The following is a 9,375-nucleotide window of genomic DNA, read 5'->3' as shown; positions in this document are numbered from 1 at the left end:
TGGTGAAAGTCACCAAACGCCACATCCACAGAGATTTGTTCAATAATGTGCTGAGGTGTTTCCATAAATATCCGTTTGGGAGAAGTTATCTATCTCAGCCTCGCCGGGCGGGGTTTGTATCAGTTTGTTTCTTACTCTGTCTGTTTGTGTTTAGACTGGGAGACAACGACCTGGGAGATTCCGGAGTGAAACTGGTGTCTGCGGCTCTGGGGAACCCGGACTGTAAAATACAGATTCTGGGGTAAGTCCCAGACTGTGAGAGATTGTGTTTACACTCACTGGGTGTCTGACACTGAACATTAATATGATCAGTAATTGTGTCACTGATAAACACTGGGGATTTGCACCGTCCCCTGTCTCTCTGTGTCCCTCACCCTCACTCTCTCTCATCTCCAGGCTGTATCGTGTCGGTCTCACAGATTCTGGAGCCGAGGATCTCGCCACCACTCTCAGTACAAACCCCTCACTGACGGAGCTGTTCCTGTCAGACAACTCCCTCACAGACCGATGTGTCCCCGCTCTCCGCCGCCTCATACTGACCCTCCCGAGACTAGAGCTGATCGGGTGAGTGTTTGTGTTAATGTTTAATGTGATAAATATCAGGGGATCCATCCGTCCATCCGCGGGCTTCTTTCTCCTGTGATTCTGTTCTGTAAATGTTGTTGAAATATTAACCCCAGTCCCTGTTATTGACTCTGTTGTTTCATCTGTTTATTTCCTCTTTATTCTTCCACTTGTTTCAGGCTGCTGGGGAATAAGTTCAGTCCGACCGGGAAGAAGGAACTGAGGTCGCTGCAGGAACCCAGACCCGGACTGAGAGTGGACGTGTGAACAACTCTGTGTGTAAACGTCACCGCCCTGGGGACCGGAATATTGGTGGCCGATTCCCCGCCCTCCCCTTTAAGCGGCCGCCCTCCCCTTTAAACGGCCGCCCTCCCCTTTAAACGGCCGCCCTCCCCTTTAAACGGCCGCCCTCCCCATTAAACCCCAACGCTTCCCGGGCCGGCCGGGCGGTGACATCAGAGGCGGCCCTGCCCGCTGTCACGTGACCCGGGTACGTGGCGCTGCTGATGATGCCGGATATCCGGTGCTGCCCTCCAGTGGGGGACGGAGGAATTGCAGCGGAACCTGCAGGATTGTCGGATGTCACTTTACCATCAGCGGTCCCCGCTCTTGCTGCGGGTTGATGGTGACAACTGCATCCATTTGGCGGAGAAGATTAAACATGACTCTGGTGGATTCCAGACCAGGGCATCGGAGATGTCCTCATTCTTCAGGGAACGGAGGTTCCCATCTTCTACTATAGATGAGGCTCTCACCAGGGTCTCTTCTATACCCCGTAACTCTGCTCTCACTCCCCAACCCCCCACTCGTAACAAGGGCAGAGTCCCCCTGGTCCTCACCTTCCACCCTACCAGCCGTCACACACAACAGAAAATCCTCCGACATTTTCGCCACTTCCAACGGGATCCCATCACTGGCCACACCTTCCCATCTCCTCCCCTTTCACCTTTCCGCAGAGACCGCTCCCTCCGTAACTTCCTGGTCAATTCGTCCCTTCCCACGCAGACCACCCCCTCTCCTGGCACTTTCCCTTGCAACCGCAGGAAATGCTACACTTGTCGCTTTACCCCCCCCCCCCCCCCCCCTCGACTCCATTCAAGGACCCAAGCAGTCGTTCCAGGTGCGACAGAGGTTCACCTGCACCTCCTCCAACCTCATCTATTGCATCCGCTGCTCTAGGTGTCAGCTGCTCTACATCGGTGAGACCAAGCGTAGGCTTGGCGATCGCTTCGCCCAACACCTCCGCTCGGTTCACAACAACCTACCTGAACTCCCGGTGGCTCAGCACTTCAACTCCCCCTCCCCCTCCCATTCCCAATCCAACGTTTCTGTCCTGGGCCTCCTCCATGGCCAGAGTGAGTCCCACCGCAAATTGGAGGAGCAGCACCTCATATTATGTTTGGGTTTACACCCCAGCGGTATGAACATTGACTTCTCCAATTTCTGGTAGTCCCTGCTTTCACCTCCCCTTCCCAGCTCTCCCTCAGCCCACTGTCTCCGCCTCTTCCTTTCTTCTTCCCGCCCCCCCCCCCCCAACCGTACATCAGTCTGAAGAAGGGTCTCGACCTGAAACGTCGCCTATTTCCTTCACTCCATAGATGCTGCCTCACCCTCTAAGGCTGGCAGTATCATCAAGGACCCACACCATCCTGGCCACACACTCATCTCCCTGCTACCTTCAGGTAGAAGGTACAGGAGCCTGAAGACTGCAACAACCAGGTTCAGGAATAGCTACTTCCCCACAGCCATTCAGATTCAGATTATTTAATGACCACACAGTCAAGCTGGTGGAATTCAGGTTCAGTACAGGATGTTACACAATAGGCTGATTCCCGTCAAACATAACATAAAACACAACAACATACAGTATACAGTACATGCACGAGGTGGCTGTGTGATGTTGTCATAGAGTGTTCAGAATTCGAATTGCATATGGGTAGAAACTGTTTTTAAATCGTGATGTTTTGGCGGGCAGTGAGCTGTAGCGCCTCCCTGAGGGCAGCAGGTGGAAGATGTGGTGAGCTGGGTGGGATGGATCAGAAATGATTTTCTTCACCCTTGACACGGACCGTTTAAGATTGAGTGATTCTATTGATGGGAGGGGAGTGCTGATGATTTTGGATGCTTTGTTGACAATGCGCTGTAGTTTATTACGGGAGTGAGTGTCTAAACTGCTGTACCAGACTGTTATTGATGAAGTGAGCATGCTTTGGATGATGGCTAGTGTAAAATCGGATTAGGAGATGTTTCCTCACTCTGAACTTCTTGAGCTGACGGAGAAAGAAAAGTCTTTGGTTGGCTTTTTTATAAATGTGATCTGAATTGATTTTCCATTTGAGGTTATTGCTTATGTGAGTGCCAAAAAATTTGAATGAGTCAGTGGTGGATATGGGTTCGCCTGAGATGAGTAGGGGGGTCTTGGGTTGTGCCTTACGTCTGAGATCAATGATAAGTTCATGTGTTTTTGTTGTGTTGAGTAGGAGGTTATTATCTGTGCACCAAGTGACTGCTTTGTGTGTTTGAGTGCGGTATTCTGTTTCGTTGTTGTTCGAGATGAGACCTATGATGGTTGTGTCATCTGCGTATTTATATATTTGAACTGAACTATACTGGGATGTGAGTTGATTTTGTGTAGAGTGAGAATAACCAGGGTGACAAGACGCAGCCCTGAGGGGCTCCTGTACTGAGGTGCAGAGGGTGAGATATGGTGTTATGTATCTTCACCCTCTGTTGTCTGTTCCAAAGGAAGCTATAGATCAAATGACAAATGCAGGCTATTAAACCTGGCTCGGACAAAACTCTGATTATTAATAACCCTTTATCTGTTATTTGCACTTGATTAGTTTATTTATTCATGTGTGTATATATTTATATTACGGTATATGGACACACTGATCTGTTTTGTAGTCAATGCCGTCTATGTTCTGTTGTGCTGAAGCAAAGCAAGAATTTCATTGTCCTATACAGGGATACATGACAATAAACTCACTTGAACTTGAGTTTCTCCAGCATTTTTGTCTACCTGGTGGAAAGCAAGGATGCAAGACTACAAAGAGAAGTTGATCACCTATTAATTATGCCAAAAATGTATAATGCGCATATAACGATTTTGTCGCGAGTTTTTTTGAAAATTAGCGGGCGATGTGAATCATTGAGAAACGTTTTGGGTTGTGTCAGTGTATTACACCACATCCTGAATATAATGGCGTGTTTGACAAACTCACCACCACTGTACGGGATATTCCTTGAGGGTGGGCGACGTGACTCACGTCGCAGCGGCCTCTGCAGTCCGTCTGTCTCTATATTATTTTTTGTCTCGTTTGAATGTAGTTTTTTTTTTTAACTGGGTATGTGTGGGGGGGGGGGGGTGACATTTAAAATATTTTCCCTGTAAGGAGAACCCGACCTTTTCCCTGTCGGGTCTCCGTTGTCGTTGAGGCCGAGCACCGTGGAGCGGCCTCCAGCAGGAACGACCTGGGGCTCCAGTCACGGAGCCTGCGGACCTACTCGCCATCGCGGAGCTGGCCGAGTTCGGAGCTGTGGTGGCGCGCTGCTGCGACCCGACCCCCGGAGATCCGGAGGCTTACCGCAGGTCTGGTAGACGGTGACACCGGGAGCCCTCGGGTCCCTTGTGGGAGACCGCTTTTCGGGGCTTCCGCAACGGCGACTTTCCCGCCCGAGTTGCGGGGTTGAAGAGTACCTGGAGCGGGACATTACATCATCGCCCGGCGCGGCTTTAATGGCCGCGGGACAATTACCATCGCCCGCCGGGAGCTTTGACTTTGACTCTGACATCGGGAGGGGAATGGGAATTGCAGGGGAAAGATAAGTCTTTGCCTTCCATCACAGCGAGGAGGAGATGCGCTGTGATGGATGTTTGTGTAAATTGTGTTGTGTCTTGGTTCTTTTCCTTGTGTGTATGACTGCAGAAACCAAATTTCGTTTGAACCTCAATGGGGTTCAAATGACAACAAATAAATTGTATTGCATTGTATATTCTTTGTGACTGCGCCATAATTATAGAGAGAAATGTAGATTGCTTACTTCTTACTAACCAATTGTAGGAAAGACATAAAGGTTCACCAGACTGATTCCTGGGATGTCAGGACTTTCATATGAAGAAAGACTGGATAGACTCGGCTTGTACTCGCTAGAATTTAGAAGATTGAGGAGGGGGGATCTTATAGAAACTTACAAAATTCTCAAGGGGTTGGACAGGCTAGATGCAGGAAGATTGTTCCCGATGTTGGGGAAGTCCAGAACAAGGGGCCACACACACAGTTTAAGGATAAGGGGGAAATCTTTTAGGACCGAGATGAGAAAAACACTTTTTTTCCCACACAGGGTGGTGAATCTGTGGAATTCTCTGCCACAGAGGGTAGTTGAGGCCACAGTTCATTGTCTATATTTAAGAGGGAGTTAGATGTGGCCCTTGTGGCTAAAGGGATCAGGGGGTATGGAGAGAAGGCAGGTACAGGATACTGATGAGTTGGATGATCAGCCGTGATCATATTGAATGGCGGTGCCGGCTCGAAGGGCCGAATGGCCTCTACTCCTGCACCTATTGTCTATGTTTCTATGAGGGTTAGGGGGGGGGGGGGTGGATGGAACAAGTCAGGTGGGCTAGAGAGAAGGGAGGGAGGGGCTGAGGCAACACCGTGGTGTCAATCAGGGGGGCGGGACTACGGCTCGACCTATAGGACGCGCTCACCTGCGGGAGGGGGCGGGGACGCGGGTTTGATTGATGGGACGCAACGAGCGGGCGGGACCTAGTGGCTTGTGACGTCGGAGATGCGGGACATATTCCCATTGGCCGCCGGCGCTGCCGGTCAGTGTGAGGGAGGGAGTGGGCGGGAACTGGTCATTTGTGACGTCGGATGGGGGATGCCGGACCTGTTGCCATTGGCCGCTGGCGCTGCCCGTCAGTGTGACGGGGGGGCGGGACCTGGTCGTTTGATGACGTCGGGGCCGCTGGCGCTGCCCGTCAGTGGGAAGGGGCGGGACCTGGTCGCTTGTGACGTTGTGGATGCGGGACCTGCTGCCTTTGGCCGCCGGCGCCGCCCGTCAGTGTGGGGGAGGGAGGGGGCGGGACCTGGTCGTTTGTGACGTCGGGGCCCGGGGGGGATGCCCGTCAATGGGAGGGGGCGGGACCTGGCCGTTTGTGACGTCGGCGGTGGGGGGACGCTCCCATTGGCCGCTGGCGCTGCCCGTCTGTGGGATGGAGGGAGGGGGCGGGACCTGGAGGATGCGTGACCCGCTCCCATTGGCCGCCGGCGCTGCCCGTCAGTGTGTGTGGGGGGGGAGGGGGCGGGACCTGGAGGCCGGTCACGTGAGGGAGGCGGGGCCGCTGCGTCGTTGTCGGGTCGACGTCTCCCGTCTCCGCGCCCCCGGGAGCTCAGGTGGGAAACAGCCGCCGCCGCCGCTCGGCCCCTCGTCCTCTCCCCGCCCCCTGCACCCCCCCCGAGGCGGAGACTGTCGGGTCTGGGCGACATCTGGTCCTCCGGGTGCAGCCCGCTCTGGTCCTCCCAATAACCAGCGCCCACTGGCGGCGGGAGTCCGCGGTGCAGCGCCCTCTGGTCCTCCCAATGCACAGCGCCCCCTGGCGGCGGGAGTCCGCGGTGCAGCGCCCTGTGGTCCTCCGGGTGCAGCGCCCCCTGGCGGCGGGAGGCCGCGGTGCAGCGCCCTCTGGTCCTCCGGGTGCAGCGCCCCCTGGCGGCGGGAGGCCGCGGTGCAGCGTGTCTCTGTCTGTCTCTGCAGCGACCCCTGTCCTATTGACGGGGTTGGTTCCCCCTGGGTTTGACTGCGCTGGGTCCTAGTGCCCGTCACTCACCCTCAAGACTAGTTCAAGTTCAAGTACAAGTGAGTTTATTGTCACGTGTCCCTGTATAGGACAATGAAATTCTTGCTTTGCTTCAGCACAACAGAACATAGACGGCATTGACTACAAAACAGATCAGTGTGTCCATATACCGTAATATATCTATATATACACACACATGAATAAATAAACTGATCAAGTGCAAATAGCAGATAATGGGTTATTAATAATCAGAGTTTTGTCCGAGCCAGGTTTAATAGGGTGATTTCACGAAAGGTCACTGGATCATAGATCCTCACCCACGTGGACGCAAAATCCAACTGGGGTACAAACGTCACTTCCAGTACATGTTATTGATGCTGGAAACGCGGACTTTCACACCCGTTAAAAACCGCGGAAACGGCCCGTTTTTGAGCTGTAAATTACTGTGCCAGTCGGGGTGACCGTGAGACACAGTTACCTTACTTTAGAGTCCAGAAGATAAAGAAAAACGAAGGTAAATACAAGAGGGAGCTGAAGGGAAAACAACAGCGGAAGTTGTTGGCCGTGCAGATATAAAGATCGACAATATCGGGAATTATCGCGTTTGCTCGCTGCATTTCATCAAAACATCAATAATGCCTTAGTTTTGATGAAATGCAGCGAGCAAACGCAATAATTCCCGATATTGTCGATCTTTATATCTCCACGGCGAATGTCCGCTAACAACTTCCGCTGTTGTTTTCCCTTCAGCTCTCTCTTCTCTTTACCTTCGTTTTTCTTTATCTTCTGGACTCTAAAGTAAGGTACCTGTGCCTCACGCTCACCCCGACTGGCACAGTAATTTACAGCTCAAAAAACGGGGCGTTTTCGCGGTTTTTAACAGGTTTGAAAGTTCGCGTTTTCAGCATCAATAACATGTACTGGAAGTGACGTTTGTACCCCAGTTGGATTTTGCAGTCACGTGGGTGAGGATCTATGATCCAGTGACCTTTCGTGAAATCACCCTATAGCCTGATGGCTGTGGGGGAGTAGCTATTCCTGAACCTGGACGTTGCAGTCTTCAGGCTCCTGTACCTTCTACCTGAACCCCCCCCCCCCCCAACTGATCCGCAATTCCGTGTCCCTCACCATCTTCCAGTCCCGCCTCAAGACCCATCTCTTCACCTCTGTCTATCCTTAGCCCCACGTCCCCCTCCCTTTTCATCTGTGCATTAATTGCCTCATATTGTGTTTTGAATTGAATTCTGTCTTTACTTTGTGTACTAGTCATGTCTCTACTATTTATTTCATTCCCCTTACATGTTTTTCCTCTACCTGCTAAATTTTTGTAAGGTGTCCTTGAGACTCTTGAAAGGCGCCCATAAATAAAATGTATTATTATTATTATTATTATACATATACGACGTCTGGCGTGCACAACCTGAAGTTGTTGGAACAACTTGTTCTATCTGAAGAAGGAGTTTCGGCCCGAAACGTTGCCTATTTCCTTCGCTCCATAGATGCTGCTGCACCCGCTGAGTTTCTCCAGCACTTTTGTCTACTTGGTTCTTGGTTTGTTGGTCCTCCAAAATATTCCGAATGGAATTAAAACTGGAGGTGGTGCCCCATCTCCCCCCTCCCCCACACCTCTCTCCCCCTCCCCCCTCTCCGCCCCCTCTCCATCTCCCTCTCCTCACCCCTCTCCCTCTCCTCCCTCCTCCTCCCACCCCCTTCCTTCTCTCCCTCCGCCCCCTTCCTTCTCTCCCTCCGCCCCTTCCCTACCCTCTTCCCTCTCCACCACTCCCCTACCCCTCTGTCCCTCTTCCACCACTCCCCCTACCCCTCCCTCCCTACCCACTCTTCCACTTCTCCCCCCCTCCCACTCTCCCTCCCCACTCTCTCCCCCCACCCCTCTCCCCCTCCCATCTCCCTCCTCCCCTCCCTCCCCCATCACTCCCCCACACCTCTCTCCCCATCCCTCTCTCCTCCCCTCCCCACCCCTCCTTCCTCTCCCTCTCCTCACCCCTCTCCCTCCCCTCCCCCTCCTCCTCCCCCATCCCTCTCTCCCCCTCTCTACCCCACCCCCCTTCCCTCCCTCCGTCCGCCCCCTTCCCCCTACCCCTCTGTCCCTCTTCCACCACTCCCCCTACCCTTCCCTCCCCACTCTTCCACTTCTCTCCCACTTACCCCACACCTCTCCCTCTAACTCCCCCCCCCCTCTCTCTCCCCCTCTCTCCCCCCCTCTCTCACCCCCACCCCTTCCCCCCCCCTATTTCCCTCTTCCAGCACTCCCCCTACCCCTCCCTCCCTACCCACTCTTCCACTTCTCTCCCCCCACCTCTCCCCTCCCTCCCCCACACCTCTCTCCCCCATCCCTCTCTCCTCCCGTACCCCACCCCTCTATCCTCCTCCCTCTCCCTCTCCCTCTCCCTGCCTGCAGTTATACACAATAATAATAATGAATAACAAAACACACAATAAACACAAATTAACTACCTTCGATTATTCCAGCATCTGCAGTTCCTTCTTAAACACTTGTTCTATTTGATCTTCTGCAAGGTGACTTGGATAGGCTGGGTGAGTGGGCAAATGCATGGCAGATGCAGTATAATGTGGATAAATGTGAGGTTGGTTATCCACTTTGGTGGCAAAAACAGGAAAGTAGACTATTATCTGAATGGCGGCCGATTAGGAATAATAATAATAATAATAATAACTTTATTTATAAAGCACTTTAAACAACTACAGTTGCCACAAAGTGCTGTACATGAGAAATCATGAACAAAAAGCTATTACAAACAATTAAAAACCATTAAAAACCGTACAACGAAGGACTATAAAAAACACACTAAAAATTAAAAGACATTAAAAGCACTAAAAACAGGAGCAATGCCTCAGCCAGTGTCGAAAGCCAAAGAATAAAAATATGTTTTTAGGGAGGATTTGAAGATGGACAGTGAGGGGGCCTGTCTGATGTGCAATGGCAAGGTGTTCCAGAGTGCCGGAGCAGCAACAGAAAAGGCTCTATCCCC

At 52.3% G+C, this 9,375-nt stretch overlaps 1 long non-coding RNA gene across 1 annotated transcript in view; it reads left to right on the top strand.

The window, feature by feature from the left end:
• Positions 1 to 212: 212 nt before the first annotated feature.
• Positions 213 to 9,375, top strand: part of LOC116970250 — a 9,810-nt gene continuing 647 nt past the window's right edge. Inside the window, exons 1-3 of the long non-coding RNA XR_004411082.1 lie at positions 213 to 241; positions 397 to 564; positions 744 to 1,138. This is a non-coding gene — a long non-coding RNA (uncharacterized LOC116970250). The remainder of the gene's footprint in view (positions 242 to 396; positions 565 to 743; positions 1,139 to 9,375) is intronic.

Source organism: Amblyraja radiata, unplaced genomic scaffold (genome assembly GCF_010909765.2).
Source record: "Amblyraja radiata isolate CabotCenter1 unplaced genomic scaffold, sAmbRad1.1.pri scaffold_677_ctg1, whole genome shotgun sequence".
In the NCBI taxonomy this organism is placed as follows: domain Eukaryota; kingdom Metazoa; phylum Chordata; class Chondrichthyes; order Rajiformes; family Rajidae; genus Amblyraja; species Amblyraja radiata.
The sequence above is the reverse complement of the archived record's forward strand: the minus strand, read 5'-3'. Positions and strand labels throughout refer to the sequence as shown.